This window comes from Buteo buteo, chromosome 17 (genome assembly GCF_964188355.1).
Source record: "Buteo buteo chromosome 17, bButBut1.hap1.1, whole genome shotgun sequence".
Taxonomy (NCBI): Eukaryota; Metazoa; Chordata; class Aves; order Accipitriformes; family Accipitridae; genus Buteo; species Buteo buteo.
In genome coordinates, this window is record NC_134187.1 from 4100902 (window position 1) to 4117306 (window position 16405).

General features: G+C 47.0%; 1 long non-coding RNA gene across 2 annotated transcripts; it reads right to left on the minus strand.

Moving 5' to 3' along the window:
• Nucleotides 1-9849: 9849 nt before the first annotated feature.
• LOC142041166 (uncharacterized) lies at nt 9850-15703 on the minus strand. 2 transcript variants are annotated; one of them, XR_012653367.1, is made up of 3 exons: nt 15572-15703; nt 14884-15098; nt 9850-10234 (listed from the first exon to the last, which is right to left on the minus strand). It is a non-coding gene; the product is annotated as an uncharacterized LOC142041166 (long non-coding RNA). The 2 variants fall into 2 exon arrangements; XR_012653368.1 differs by having other exon boundaries at nt 14884-15067; nt 15572-15695.
• Nucleotides 15704-16405: the final 702 nt, after the last annotated feature.

The following is a 16405-nucleotide window of genomic DNA, read 5'->3' on the forward strand; positions in this document are numbered from 1 at the left end:
GCAGGAACTGCTCAGCTCCAGGAAAGGAGGTCAATGAGAGGAGGTCATATTTTCAACGCTGAAGGAAGCTCTGGCCGAAAGCCCTTCTGGAGGAACTTCAGAGGTGCGCAGCAGATTTTGGGAGGAAGAGGCTGAGCAGAGATGGGCTCAGCCTGGAGATGCCTCATCCCTGAACACGAGGAGGTTTCCAGCACCCAGCAGGGTGCAGTGGGTGCTCCTAGAGGAACAGCATCAAGGGCTCCGGCCAACACACTTGACCCCAACACCCTAAGGGACTGACCTTGCAGTGCCTCTGAGCAAGGATCAGGCTGTACCTGCAAGGAAGGGCAGCCCCAGGACTGGCAAAAAATCCTGCCCTCCCCCCAGGTTAACCCCAACCCAACTCTTGTTGGTGTAAGGGAGGTCAAGCACGGGCAGATGCAACGTAGGGATGTGCTGGGACATGCCATGCCATACCCAGAGGTAGCACTGGGCTGGCGGTGGCATTATGGGGGGATGTGTTCAAACCCACGTCATGGCACACAGAAGAGTCTCAGCCAAGGGAAATTTAGTTAATTTATTATCAAAAAATACCCCCTCTCCCCCCAACAAACTTTTAATTACTGACTTGGGTGTTAAGAATTAAAAAAGGAAAACTGTTAAGCAGACACTTAGGGAAAAACCTTCCTCCCCTTCCTGCAGGCTCAGCTTCAGCCCAACACCTCTCCTCCCCCTTCCTCATCTCCAGTCCCCTTGTTGCCACCATACACTGTGCTCAGTCCTCCAAGTCCCCTTGGTGAGTCCTTCAGGGGACCCTGCCCCAGCGTGGGTCACCCATGGGTGCAGTCCCGCAGAGGTACCTACTCTGCCACAGAGTGCCTCTGGGTCAAGACGGATTGACCAAGCTCCTACACGTTCCCTTGGTCGCCCCAGTCAGATGTCTGCAGAAGCCTTGCTGGCCCAACAGGCCCTGGGTAAGAGGGGACTGCGTGGCCATGGGGAGCCCCAAATCATCCTGCCCTTGTTTCTTTCCTTAAGGATTTTGTCCCCTGCTGGTGTTTTCTCTGTTGAAGCCTGAGTTGCTGCTGAGCACTCGGCCCCAGTCTGTTGTGTCTCCTTCCCCACCCATCCAACACAGCTCTGCCCCAAAGATGGGTCTGCCGCCTCCACAGGCTGGTGCTGGTCCTGGAGAGCTGAACACCAGGGAAGGGTTTACAGATAAGGACGTCCTCCTGGATAACCCCAAAAGCCAGCTCCTTGTATGGCAAGAGGGTTTTAGGGTGCAACGGGTGCTGGCTGAACATAAGCTGTTGTGTCCCTACCACGTCCCTGCTTTGCAGTCGCTGCCGGTGCTGTAGGACTTGCTCCTCGTTGGTGCCTAAGGGATGCCCTGGGTCTTCCACGAAGGGCTTGGTCCATGACTGGTGTCTGCTGGAAGAGTCAGAGCAGAGAAAAGCTAACCATCACAGCTGCCTGCCCACCACCGCTGCCACAGCATGGCTGGCTCAGCAAGAGACTGGGAGAGACCCGTCACCTCCTCTTCATCAGCCACCTGGGAGACGGGTTAGTAACCCGGCCTCCTCCTGGGAAGCAGGTTGAATGCAGTGATGTGGTGGTGGTGGTTGAGTGTGGACATGGCCAGATAGGTCCAGCAGGTCTCAGGGACAGAGAATGGACCCTGACACAAGTTGTTTCTCTAGCAGAAATACATCTTCTACATACTGTGCTGGAACTGTTGGATCTTCTGTTAGGGCTGGGTTTTATTTTGGATGGGACCACATTTCCAGACAGCATTTTCTGCCATGAAAACTATAGCCTGAGAAGTTGAGGACTGCATGTCCTAATGCTTGCTTTGCCCACTGTGTTAGGAGGCTCTGGGTATCAACTGCATAACCCAAAGCCGTACCCTGCAGGTGGACCTTGCATAGATGTGGTGTTACTGCAGGGCAGTGCTGAGGCTGAGCAAACCCACGCTGCAAATTTTTCAAGGGATTTAGGACCGTGAAATGTGGTATCTTTGCCTGTGCAGTGGTTAAGAGCTGTCAGTGATGACACAGCCCTTGTTCATGATGAATTGTGTATCTGGCATGAGAGGGAAACCTGGGTGTCTCGGAACAATTTGTCTTTTGACCTGAATTTACTAAACCTTTTAGATTCAGTAGTGCCAGCAAACCCATACAATGTGCATACTCCTTCTTGCCTCTCAGAATCACCCCCCCGACACGTGATGGGGACTGAAAAGCTGGTGTCCTTTGCTCTGTCTGTCACACATGTGTGATCCTGGCCAGACTGTCCCCCCCGCGCACTGTCACCCCTGTGTGTGGGGGTCTCCCAAAGGATGTCGGCCATGGAGACCTGGCAGAAATGAAGTTGTGCCCCACTGCATCCCCATGGGAATACGCAGGGACTGGGAAGATGTGGTACTCCATGGATCATCGCTGTCCTGTAGCAGAGACACTAGCTGCTTGGGACAGACAGATGCCAGTCCTTATTCTGTATAGGTTGCATCCATGCTCCCTCCTCCCCATCCATCCAGCAAAAAATAAAGGCATCATGGATGATGAACATAATGAACTTACGTTGATATGTGTTTGTTCATTTCTTTATTGGTAGCTTTGCATCTTTTTTTCGGTGGGGTGAAGATGGGGAACCACTTGCTGGGTTGGGTGTCTAAAGTCAGACATCTAAATTCATTGCCTGGCTCAGAGAACAGGTCGGGCCCTGTCAGCAAAGCCATTTTCAAGTTATTTGGCTGTTTTCTTCGTTTGTTGCAGTATGGTGTGAATGGGAATATTCAGAAGACGCCCTGCACAAAGATGTGATGTGTGTGTTGTGGGCTAAGTGGCTATGGGAAAACCGATGGGTTGTTTCCTGTGGGTCACAAACCTTTACCCTGTAGATTATGGTTATTTATAGCTCCTTTTTACGTTAAATAAATAAGAAAAGACATGTGGACACAGTGTGCTTTCAAGGATATGTTCTTTACCCTTGTTCTTTATGAATTTTTTAAAAAATTACTTGGACTGGCAGTGCTCAGCAAAAAGGGGTGTGTGGATGCATGTTTGGTAGGGGAAGGGAAATAAAGAGGGTTGTATGTTAGGGCCCTGCTGATCCACGTTGACTTAGAAACCTGCTGAATGTTGCAGAGCCAGCAAGCCGTGTATGTGGCATTTTGGGCCTGTGGTAATGCTGGAGCTGACATGCCTATGTGCCCTTGCAGGGGCGAGCACCCTTAAAATTAAAACCAAAAACCTATCCCAAACCTTTCCAGGTGGCTTATCCCCAGGCGCACCTCTGGAGATGTTCGGAGGGGTAGCAGATCCATCCAGGAGGAAGGGCTGGTGGGGTCGAGCTGGGGTGGAGGGAGGCACATCTTCCCAGTTTGATGTTTTCAACACTGCTATAGCTGGTTGAAGGGGACCAAACCTCCGAGGAAGACGGGCTTGGTTCCGTTTGACCAGCCAGAGCAGAGCATAGCTCCTGACCCCGTCACTCCCTTGGCTTCGCTGCGCCTTACCTGCAAGGGGAATTAGAGCGATTAGACGGGAACACTGGTGCCAGCCACTGGGAGAGAAGGATGGTGCAGCACTTAGGACACCACCTTAGAGGACTTCACCACTTTCCAGCTTACATGACTTCTGGTACGTCCATTTTGGCTGAGGACTGGTTCAGGCACAGGGTCCGCGTGATGCCCCAGTTCCTGGGTGGTTGTCTGGACTAGGGTGAATTTCTCACTAATGCAAAAGTCAACAGTATTTAAGGATGGGGATAAGCCTCAGGAGCCAAATTCTGGATCCCTATCTAGATGTTTCATAGAATTTGGGCTTGTTTTGGAATCTGGTCCCAGCTTACCAGCCCGGACATGGGTAATGAGGAAAGTCTTCTGAAGTTTGGAGGATTGGCATTTGCCCATCCTGAGCCACAGCAGCATGTGTCTGAAGATTTCTCTTCATACAGGTCTCTTCTTGCTGCTGCTTTCTCTCTTCCTATTTTTCCTCTTTCCATTTTTTTTTTTTTTACATTTTTAAATAATTTTAAAAAAAGGGAAAAGCGGGAGGGAGGAAGGGAGGAAAGACGCCTCCTTTGTCAATTGAAGGGAAGTCACCTGCCAGTTGTCAGTCAGGCATCACTTTTCAGAGCCACCCCGAGCCCTCCAGCTGTACCTGGGAGCCTCAGCGAGGAGACAGCTGCCGGAGACCATGAGCAGCGGAGCACAAGGCAGCTTCCAAACAGGACAAAAGCAGCATTTTTCCAACCCCGTGCATAAGCCCCTTTCCATGTGCATGTGGTTTTTCAGGCACCTGATACATTTTCCTCTGAAAAACATTTTAATTAGGAGGGGGGTTTTAATCTTTGGTTTTTTTCTCACTTTGCCCTCTCAGTGCTCAGCGTTGGGAGGAATACTAACACAAGTAACCTCAGGACTCCTCTGCTTCCTTCGTACTTTCTCTTTGCTTCATCAAGGCTATTCATTAGCAAGGAAAGCATCAGCAGCATAAACTCCGTATTCCCTATGGAGACATCTACCTTGCTGCCAAAAGAACAGCTCAGGCAAGCCTTCAGCTACAACATTCACTTCGTGCACTCTCCCATCAGCACTAGGCTGTTGCAAACTTGATGGAAGTGAGGAAGAATTAGACCTGTCCTGAAGCTGCTTGATAATTTTACCGTCAGTCAGGGCCTGGGTGCAGATACAAACCAGAGGATGGAGGGAGGAACAGAGTTAAAACAGTGACCTTGACCCCCAGCCAGGCTATAAGTTTTCCTAAACCTTAGCCCCACGTCTGCATGACCAGTCTGCATTATTTCTTCTCATGTGTCCTTGCAAGTGTGTGCCCGTAACTTAATCCTGGCCCATGCTGTGCAGCAAGAGTTAATGCTGATTGCAGGCTCCGGTGGAACAGGCGTACGCAGGCTGGAGACAGCTGCAGAAAGTACATGCGGGATGGGATTCCACTCCAGATTTAAACCCCAAATTTATACAGTCAGTCAAGACTAGGGACAGGTTCAGCTGACCAGCCAGAAGAGTTGGCTTCATTTGCCAACACATAAGCATCTGGAGGAGCCACAGGGTGTCTGAGACACCCACGTGTGACAGGCAGGTATGGCATAGGACATACCTGAAGAAGAGCTAGAAGCCAGTGGACTATTCTTAGGGTGTCTCCAAAGTTACCAGGAGTATCATTTGAGGCAACTAAATAAAGTCCAGATCTCCACAGACTACAACATGTCTTCAACACGTCAGAGATGAAGAGACCACCAGCTGCAGAGAGGAAGTGTTGTGTTGGAGACATGGGCAGCAGGTTGATCAGCAAAGCCAGGGAGAGAACAGAGGTCAGGATTCACACCCCTTGGGGGCCCTTTTATCCTGTGTAGTCGTTACAATTAAAGAAAAAAGGATCATTTTCCTCTACTCTGTTTCTCTTCTGAGTTAGTCTTCATAACCTAAGAGTTAGATCTGTACAAGAAGGACAGGATGAAATAATGTTTGACAAGCACCTTCCTGAATTACATCTAGGAGACCACAGGGCTTGGGTCAGATGCAGAAGCCTTGTTTTTGATTCAGAACGAAATTTTGCAAAGCATCTTGGTGACTGAGGAACATAAATGTCATTGGTTTCAAGGTCTATATTGGTATATCAAATAGTGCTGAGGTACAAGCACAGGAACTTAGTGGTTTCTGCTGTGTTTAGCACAGTTGCTGGCACAGTTTTGACCTGTGTCAACTAGCACTGACCCTAACAGTTCCCAAGCTCAGCTTGGGATTAACGCCGGCCAAGGAACTTTCCCAGTTTGGAGTTTGAAGATGACCATCTATTTAAGAAGGTGAGAGAGCTGAATAGTCATTTTTTGCCCACTGATTTGAAGGCAAGAAGACAGGTCCTGGCACTATTTAGTGAACTAATAGTGGTGTAGAGAGTGAAACTTGGACTCCTAGGTGCCAAAGCCTCTTTGGAATATAAGGCCAAGGAATATAAGCTACAGTGATAAAAGCCAGCTGGCTCCAGCATTGCTTACAGCAGAGCATGGCCAGCCTCAGCTACACAACTGGCCTGGAGGTTGGACAAACACATGGATATAAATTTGCTGAATTATGAGGTCTACCTGCTAGCAGTACCTCTCATAGCCAGGTTAAAATTAAGCCGTGAACATTAATCACTGCAGCACAGACATGTCCTTAATCTTCTAACTAGATCAGGTTTGCTGAGGGTATTTCGGGTTGGAATTCCTACAATTTCCCATGGGAAGTGATGGTCTGAAAACCTTTCAAAACCTAGGCCATAATGCTAACAACAGTCACCATCTCTGCAGAGCATCAAAAGGTTTCCTAAACATTTTCTTAAAATAAATTAAGACTGATTGAAAACTGCCTAAAGTTTTGAATATTTGACCTATAGCAGAATAAGGTAATGTATGAGAAATGGTTTGAGCTCTTCAGCTCCGTGGAACAGGATATTCAGGATATCCTGGAAATACCCAGGATATCTCCAGGCTGTCCTAGATGGGTGAAAGGCAACTGGTCCACTCTCCTGCAGTTTGCAAAAATATATACTGAACTCATTACTATACAGTGTTATTAGAGCAAAGAATTAAGCAGCACTCAGAAGAGGAAGAGACATTTGTGTATATGGCAAGATTTTCCTGAGTTATGATAATACAGATTTAGGAAAAAAAGCCCATTATGTTTGAAAAGGCTTTGTGCCTGCTTTGGTCCATAGGGTCACATTAAATAGGAGGCAACTTTCTGCAGCCTGTTCTACCTATTACTGTACTGAGACAGTGTATTGAATTCATCTTGATCAATCTGCTACAGCAATTCCTATATCTGTAGAATTCATTTTAATCCCATTATAGAAGATCTTGTTGTGAATTACTGGGAGTAAAGAGGAGACTTTTGTAACCAATGTGAGATCTAGATCATATTCAGTCTCGCTCCTTGCAAGTCATTCCAACCCTGTGCTGTTTAATTCTTTCTCCATGTCACTAAATCCAAAGCATTTTCCACCAGCTGAGAATGGATGACAATTATTGAGGCTATCTGGGATGTGGTGATTTTCAGAATGCCCTTGAAAAGCACTTTCAGGACAGTGTAAATATTTTGTTTAGGTGGAGCCTATAGTCAGATGGGTGATTTTTCTGGAGAAAGATGTACAGAATACATCTTTGTTATCAAATTCAGTTGGATTCAGGAGTTTGCAACCTTTTTAGATTTGCAGATCCCTATGTGCTTTCCACAGGCACTGAGGGCACTGTGAAGTGAGTATAAGCTACCCGACTATATTTGACAAAGACAAATTCAAATAAAATGCAGTTACAGAAAAGCATTTGACTCCTTGCAGTAGCTGGAAGCAGAGGACACTCGCGATGTCTCCCTGAAACCACACACTTCCTTACATTCCATAGCAGCCTAATCCATATGGGGATATAAAGAAGCATGTCATCTCATAAGAGAATTCTGGATCGTGACCTCTGGGCAGCAGGACAGCTGTCCATCCTCCACTCTTGCAGAGGTAGCATTGCTCCTTAGATGTGTTTCAGAGCTGGTGGTCTGCTTCCTCTTCGGAAAAGCAGTGGCAGCACAAACCCCTGTAATTTCGCTGGTGCTCTGGGTCAGTTTTGGAGGTTTATTTTCAGGGGGTTCAGATTTTCCGGTGCCCGTCATCTGCAATCACTCCCATGTGTGCCATTGCACAGCACTGAAGGCTGGAATCTCACGTGCGTGCATGGAAGTGCACGTTGGGGCATGTCTTGGACTTGTTTCCATAGCCCTGAAATCCTCAAAAACTAAAGTTTGCTGTAAAAAAACAAGTCACATGAGTGAGAGGTGATAGATAGTTCTTTCCTTTCACTTTATTATTATTATTGGTATTGAGGCAGGGCCTTGAGGACCTGTCTGAGAAGAGCGACAGCTCGTACACACACGGGGAGATAGATAGTCCCTGCCCTGGAGACCTGCCTGGCCAAGTAGGCAGCGCATTCAAAACCAGCCTGGCCTGGTCGTTCAGAAACAAGCTTTTAAATTGTAGAGTCAGAGAATTATTTAGGTCAGAAGGAACGTCTGGAGGTCTCTTGTGCATCTCCTGCCTCAAAGCAGGGCCAGCTGAGGTCAGGTTGCTCAGCACCATGTCTAATTGAGTTTGAATTTCTCCAAGGTCTCTTTGGGTCTCTGCCCCAGAGTTTGACCATCCTCATGGTGAAAACCTGTTTGCCGATACCTAATTGGAATTTCCTGTGTTCCAACTTGTGTCATGTCCTGGTGCACCTTTGAGAGGAGTCTGTCATGACCCAGAGGTCAGGACGTATGGACGGATTTCTGTATTTGATGGTAGAAATGACCAGCAGAAGCGAAACCCAGGGTACGCTGGTGTCCACTCCTTTGCTAAGCACTCGATTTGGGAGTATTGCACGTTCCCGTCCTTGGTGGGGGAGACATGCTCAGGGATGCTGGACATGCTCAAAGGGAGTTATGGATGTGTTTGGGAAGCAGCTGGTTGGAATCAGTTTGTTCATTTACCAGATTCACAAAGATTATTTATTTCTAAGTGGAAGCATCTCTGAGGATGGGAAAGGGGAGGGAAGTAACCAGGCTAGCGATACACAACTAGTCCACAAAATATACGTAGGGCAGGGAAAGAAAATGAGCTTTTCTCCCATGTCTTCTCCTCCAAAAGAGTCAAAAGACGAAAGAACGATCTCCATTGATGAAAAGCACTAAAATCAAAGTGGGAATAACCGCAGGCTTTGAAGGAAACACAAAACCTCTTTGGAGGCAGACCCTAGTGAGAGGTTGCTGGCCAGGCACAGCAGCACTACCTGAGCTCCTCAGAGGCTGCAGTGCAGCTTTGCTGTCACTCTCCAGGCATTTTATTGCATGTTCAAGAAGTCGGGTCAGAGTCGCCCTCCACGCCTACGGGGTTCTCCATCCTTCCCTGGGGCAGAGGTGTTCCCTTGGATGATGCTAATTCAGAAAATACTTCTTTTGCAACTTCCCCCAGCATCAGACATTACTGATTTTTCACACCTCGCACACAAGCACCTTGCTTTTTCTGCCCTTACTTTTTCTCCCTGTCAGCTACTCTGTAAATCTGTGTCATTACATGATTTATGTCTGTAAAAGGGTTTAGGATGGAAATCCATCCCATGCCATTGGTCATTATAGCATTCAGTTGAGGCTGAAGAGGTCAGTAACCTATGTTTTTACTTACAGCCAAAGGACTAAATATTTTGTGGCTATGACAAGGCGTGGAAGGGGATGCATATGCTCTGTGTGTGTCAGTAGAAAAAGTGGTGTTGCGATATACATGGCTGGCCCGTGATACATGGGAAGCTCACAGCAGAAAAAAGAGTCGTACTTCTGAGCCTCAGCTTGGACCCTTCTTCTGTATCTGCCAACAGTGGAGAAGCAATCAGAGTAGCTACAGATATTTGTAATAGAAATTATTTCACTGGCACTTTGCAATATTTCAAGCCTCAGTTATCACTACATTTGACAGGGAATGTCCTGGGACAAGTAAGAGCTGCACCCCTTAAGATTTCTGCAAGCAGAACTAGGAAAACTTGTGGTAATTACAAATATCAACTCATAGTTTGTACAACATCAGTAGCTTTTCTTTTCTGTGGATTTAGATGCTGCTGAGTCTAGGAATGGCTACAATTCATTTTCAATTAAAAACTTTGTGATTCTGATATTATACACGCTGCTCTAAGTAATTTTGCTCATATAAAAAGACTTATTGACTGCAGTGAAGAGATGAGTGGCTTTTGTAGGGAGTCTCTTGTTTGTTTTAAAGCAAGAGAAAGACTTTGCTTTGTGATTTCCAGAACAATTCATGGCAGGGAATTTCACATACTCAGTCATTACTTCGTTAACGTCAATAACTGATAAAACAAATGAATGCGAATTTTAGAGAAAGATGAGTCATGCAGTGACCCAGTAAATGATATTTCTTAAAAGTCCACAGGATCAGGAGTGGTGTTTACATTTGCATTATATAGAGATTTTTACACTCCCCAGCAAAACATTACTGTTCTTAATTTTTTTAAAATGTAAGACAGACCAATATTATAGGAGCATTTATTACATTTTGATTTGAGATTAAGAACTCAATGTAATATTTACTTCCCAGTTAATGAAGGCTTTTGACTCAGAAGAGGTGAGGAAGCTGAGTCTTGCTGACATCATGGTAAAACTCCCAGAGATTTCAGTAGAGCCATCACTCAGTCTGTGGGTTCCCACTCTTTTGGATGCAGAAATCTGTTTACATGAGTTATCAACAATAATGAATGCATATATGTTTCTTCATAGCCCACTTAGCCCTCATGTGGACCTGCATGATTTTTATTATTCATGATTATAAGCACTTAATCAGGTAGATAGGACCAGCCCTGTTTCGTCTCTGTGCTACATCTGGGGCCACGAACAAGACTGGAATAGGGGCTACTGCAACAGCCATGTATTGTAAGAGATTCTCTGTATTAAGGAAAACCTCTTTGCCAATGAAATTCAGTTTAGGGTTGCAGAATGACCCTCCCCCCCCAAGTCTTTGACCCCAGATTTCTTGCTTCTCATTCCAGTCGCACAGAAGTTTTTGATTGCAAACCTGTAGGTGTCAGGTAGGGAAACTGAGGCACAGCAAAGGGAAGTGGACAGATGGGACAAGCATCAGGTGTCCAGAATCCCCACCCCATTTGCTATCAATCAAGGACATTACTGTACCTTCATACACACGGCTAGTAACCATGACAGAGGAGCACAAGGAGGTGAGATTCACCTCGTTTGGTGTTGGACACAGGGAAGTTGTACGTCCAACCTCGCTACGGGCTGGGCTGTTGGCAGCTTTGACAGGGACACGTACTATCACAGACTGGCAGTGGGATGCCAGAAGCTTAACCTAGAGGAGACTGAGGGCAGGAGAGAGGAGTCCCATTCTTCCAATAGGAAAAATGGAAATTTGCTATCTAGAAAATAGGGAAGGAAATAACAGCAACAACAAAATTCACTGGTTTAATAAAAAATTCTGCCTAAAGGTGGGGGGACTAAAAAAAAGAAAAAAAAAGGATTTAAAAAAAATATTAAAGGTAAGGGAGGAAAATTCTCTTTCAGACATGAGCAGCAGTCCTCTTTAACAAACCTTTCATTTTGGTTCCTGACTTTTGCTAAGCTGTCTAAGCTCCTGTGTCCTTACAGGAAAGACTAACAGTCCTTATCCAAGATTACTACTTTCTGAAGGTTTTCCTTGTTGCCTTCTTCTGAAATAAGCTGAAGAGTTCTAGAGCAAAGAAGTTTTGCACAGATGCGTTTTCTAGACTCATTTAATATATATGGAAAGTGTATTGTCCTTCAACAAATTGTACAGGGTGTTTATAGCTGCTTGCTGGCAGCACGTTCTTAAATTTCTCATAGGCTTGTATCAAAGTATCATACAAATTCTGGGACCAGATAGTGGGTTCAGAGTGATTAGTGATGAAACAGAGTCACTTGGAAGATCCTTGATCCCAAACACTTTTGTAGGTAAATATTCCTTAGTTATGTAGATTATTCTGGTACAATTTGTGGACTGGGATTTTAAAATCTTACAGGGGTATAAATGGGAATTTATTGATGACGCTAAAACCTAACTTGAGTGAGATTTGTATTAAATTTAATGACTTGAATGAACTGGGACTGGTTGCAGTAAAGGCTCACTAGGTTGGCTTCCCAGACCACTCTGTTTTGAGATTAGAAAACTCAAGACAGGTAGAATGAAGAAACATGGAGTGGGAAATTATAGCTAAATTACTAGAAGTTAAGGAGCTGAATGGGGCACATACTTGAGTGTAAAAGATTGACAAGCATGACAATAAAAGCCTGCAATGAAGGAAGCCAATAGGGTATAAATGCATCCATTTAGAGCCAGCATCTTCCTTTTTGATGACCCAAGAATATTATATTCATTGCGAACAGCAGATATGCAAACTAAGAGCCAACAGATCATGCCTTTCTGAGCCACTGAGAGTAACCCAATCATCTGAGGCATATCCAGAGCCACATCTGTCCCTGCCTGGCATGAGGAAGAGAAGGAGGAAAGAATGGGGCAGCTGTCCTCCACGGGTCGCTGTGATCGGGCTGGTTTGCCGCTGAGGACGAGATGGGAGGTGATACTCCCGAAACGGGCTTTCTAATACGCCTGGCATTCAGGCACTCACTCATCTGGGCTCTTTGTCAAGTTTCTTTTTCCACCCTGGATTGCAAGATGAATGCTCTCCTAGGAGCAGTTGTTACTGGAAGGATGGAGGCTGCTTAGCTTTTCATTCGCCTCTCTACACACACATGCACAGCGAGGTGCATTGATGTGACAGCAGTGCAAAGAAGGGAATGGGTAAATAAGTCATCCCATTAACTTAAAAGGGGAGAAACCCCCCCCAACCTGGGAGCTAAAAGGTGTTGCCCCAACCCTTCTGAATACTCTGCCCCTCTCTGCAGTAAGGATTTGAGCCCAGACCTTTGCATGGCTGGATTTACCACCACATTGTTCCCTTACCTACATCAAAAGGCACCTTGCATCAGGCAAAAACTCATGTAGAACCTTTTCTTGCCTCTTGCAAATTTTCTGTATGACTGTGGGCAAATCACTTAGGTTAACATTTTAGCCTTGGGAGCCAAATTAGTTGTTTGAGGGTATGTTTGTGCAGCAGGGCTAAATAGTTTCATCTAAATGCTGTCTTAACCACAGCTTCCAGGAAGGTTAAAACTCAGCAAAGCAAGTTTGCATCTGTAGGCAAAATATCGCCTATGTCTAGCCAGAGACTATATTTAGGCACTTGGGTTTTGGAGGTGTTTTGTACGCCTGGGTTTTTCAAACTCTGGTGGGGTTTCATGAGATTGTCTGAGAGCTTATCAAGTTTGCTCCATAAACTATAATAATGAGCTCTCTGCCTGAAGTCAGTGGGAATAAGGCCTCAATGAGCAGCTCTGAAACATCCAGTCCTAGTGTGCTGATATTTAATGTCTTGAAAAAGGCAGGCACTAAGCAGAATACAAAGCTGGAGAAAATAAGTGAGTTGCCCAAGGTTATTTGGAAAGGCTGTGTCAGAGTCACCAGCAGCCCTGGCAATATGCCTGTCCATCCTACTAGTCTCCTTTGATTTTCTACCACTTTTAACTCAATATAAAAAGATATTCACATCATGGCTCCTTAAGTTATATTTTCTGCTTTTTCTGGTCTAATATATGGTGCTTTTAAACTGGCATCTTTGCTCTGTTTTAATCCCATCATATTTTATTTAGCCAGTCTGATTCTTTGCACCAGAGCAGAATAACTGCCCTTGAGCAAAGCCTGCTCACCAGTATTTCCAGATTACAGGTGAGGAAACTGAGGCACGGAGGTGAAACTCTTTGCCTGGGACAAACTGGAGAGACTGTAGCAATGCTCATACAGGTTCAGTGTGGCCTCCCTTGCCCCTTAGCTTTCCCTTTTTTCCCATATCTGGAATGCAAATGAAGTTAGAGAATAGTGCAGTTTACTGTAACTGTCCCTCAAGAAACTGGTAGAATTTTTGCCACTGGCTTGAAAAGGTGGGCAATATCCTTTGTCTTCTTTCTCCATCTAAGACTGTTTAGTTGGGGATTTTTGGACCACCTCATATCCATGAACCCTTCCCCAGCTTGGAGCTTTCTCCTGGGGGCCAGGAAGCCTAAAGGAATGCTCTGAGAGCGGGTGTGAAGGGTACAGCCCTGGGGAAGAGGACAGTACCCTTTTCCTCTAGGTTCTTTTTGGGTTAGTTCCTCCCCCTGTGGTCCATGCATAGGGAGCAGGGGGGATGCACTGAGCCAGGAGGAGGAGAAACACACGCTGGGCTCTTGACAGCTTCAGTCATTCATTCCCAATTAAAATAACCAATACTGCTAACAGGCTGGAAATACAAGGAACAGCCACCCATGGAGGGCAAGGATGCCCAGAGAGGGCCCAGGAGGGAGTCAAGAGGGGGTCTTCTCTCTCCATTGACTCCAGAAGGAGCTGGGGTTGACTGTGCTCTTCACCTAGACTCCTTACTTAAGGGTCTAAGAGTAATGGGGATGAATTTGGACCTAGGCGTGTACCCCTGCTTTCCATCTGTGAAATGGACAAAGCACTTCATTGTCTAATAAGGATTCTGGAGTGATAAATATATCAAAACCAGGGTGTAGACATCATAGTCTAACAGGTGGCTTTGGTGGAGAGGGAAGCACGAGTGGAAACTTGCTGGTGACCCCTTATTTCAAGGTGAGAAGTAAAATCAGAAGGTCACTTCTCCTGGAAGGTGTTAGTCTCACCTAGGCACCCTTTGCAGTCAAAGGAGCCTCCTTGGGAGCAATCTGAGATTGCAGAGCTTCCCAGGAGATGACACTGGCCCTCCAGCCTATGCTGACCCGCTGAGATCCTACAGTCCCTCAACAGCCCCTGTACCCCCTGGGCCACTGAAAATTTGCCTTGTGAGCTGAGATCTGGCCAAGAGGGCACCGAACACCAACTCTTCCACTCTTGCGAACCAACCCATTTTTTGAAGGTGCTCCTGAAAATCAAACACACCCCTTGGTTTCGTCTGTCCATAGCTCTGAGCCTGAACACACGCACTTTGAAGGGATGGTTCAAAGCCACAACCGTGGGCCACATCCAGGCAGTGTGGTCTGGTCCCTGGGAACTTGGTAGTGAGTCTGGGGTCCTGTTTGGACCACGAGGGCACCACCTCACCACCCTTCCCTTTGCCGTTCTCGACATGTCTTGCCCTGCCCAGAGTTCCTTACATTCCCTTACGATGCTTCGCACAACCCTGGATGCCTGACACTGGCTTTTGCCCGTGTTCTCTAGGCTTGGCCCTAAATATCAGCAATTCTCATGCCGCAGGAGATATTGCATTAAAAAAAAAGTAAATCTCAGATGTTACCTTCAGCAAAGAAGCAGCCGGTCACTTCATCCTCCTCTCCCGGGTCCTTTGTGGCTTCGTAGCACCCCAGGGGTGTTGTCTGGGCTGGCATCTTCAGCGAGGGGGGTTTCCCTCCTCTTCAAGGTTTCTCCAAGGAAGCAGGAGCTGGTGTGGTCAGAAATGCTGTCCAGCAAGCAGCCCGTGCCTGGGGGTGCCGAAGAATCTCTTAGCAAAAGCTGAGGGTAAAAAAGCACTTGAAGCAGCTTATTCTACTGGCCCCTCTGCGTGCATGTCGGTGTGTGCGTGGGGAATTGAGCATTTCCCCCTCTCTCACTCTCCTCTATACCGCTGCCTCCATTTTTTCCTAGTGACAACCACGTCAAATCCCCTCCCCTCACTCAGTTTTCCACCATCTAAGCTCATTTCCCCTTCCTTACATTAGCATCCCCTTAACTCCCTTGGTCTACGGCCAAAGGCTTCCCACCAGTTTTTCTGTCTCACCCCGCCGAGGGCAAACCAGCCTCCTGCAACCCGGGCATCGGGTCGCCCGTCGTTCTCTTCCCACGTCCCTTCCCCTCCCTGCCTCGCTCTAGCCCTAAGATGCTCGCCTGCCATCCCCGCGTGGTCCCTGCCCCGGCAGGCTGTCCCGGTCCCTTTTGTATCGCCCACCCCCCCGTTGCCAGCCCACCCCATCGCCCCGTCCTCCCACCTGCCCGTGTCCTTTAGAGCCCGTGGCCGTCCCCGTCCCTCCTGTCCACCTCAATCACCCCGCTGACAGCGCCGCGTTGAGTGACACCGCTTCAGCTGTCCCGTGCCAGGAGGGCGTTTCGTCGGTTTTTATCCCTTTTTTCCGATGCTGCAGCTTGGTCCCGTCAAAAATAACCCCCGAAGGTTTCTGGGAAGAGAGGCTTTTATTGCAGGTACATCAGGTTAATGGCCAGAGGGCTGCTGCAAGAGGAGGAGGAGCAGGGAGCTGGAGCTGGTCTGAAATCCTGACGGAGCTCTTGGGTTTGCAGAGGTGGTCGGGCAGGACAGGACTTGCTGGGCTTTTGCAAGCGTTGGGGTCAGACAAGAGAGGCTGAACCCAACCAGCTCCGCAGGTCACAGCCGGGAATACGAACCGTGCCCTGGGTCCTCCCCACCTCGGTGTCTTTAGAAGTACACCATTAACTATAATTACCTCTTCTTTTCTCGTCCATCAGAGCTGTTTAAAAATTAGCATCCCTGGGAGACTGGAAATGAAGCCATTTATACGGGTGGGCGTTTGCAGAGAGGTTTTGACCAATCTCTTGTCTGGCAGATAATATTAATGGGGCGTCTGAGCGCCTCATGGGTCCTCATCCCACCCTGGGAGAGGGAAGTGCTAGCAAAATGTTTTTTTATGGTTGGGAAACTGAGGTACGGGACAACACGCCCAAGTTCTTGGAAGGAGTTTATGGCACAGCAAGTACTTAAAATATCACACCCTTTACTCTGTGTCTAAGGTAGTAAATTAAATGTGATTGGCACAGTTTCCCTGGCCCTGATGCCAAATAACCCACAT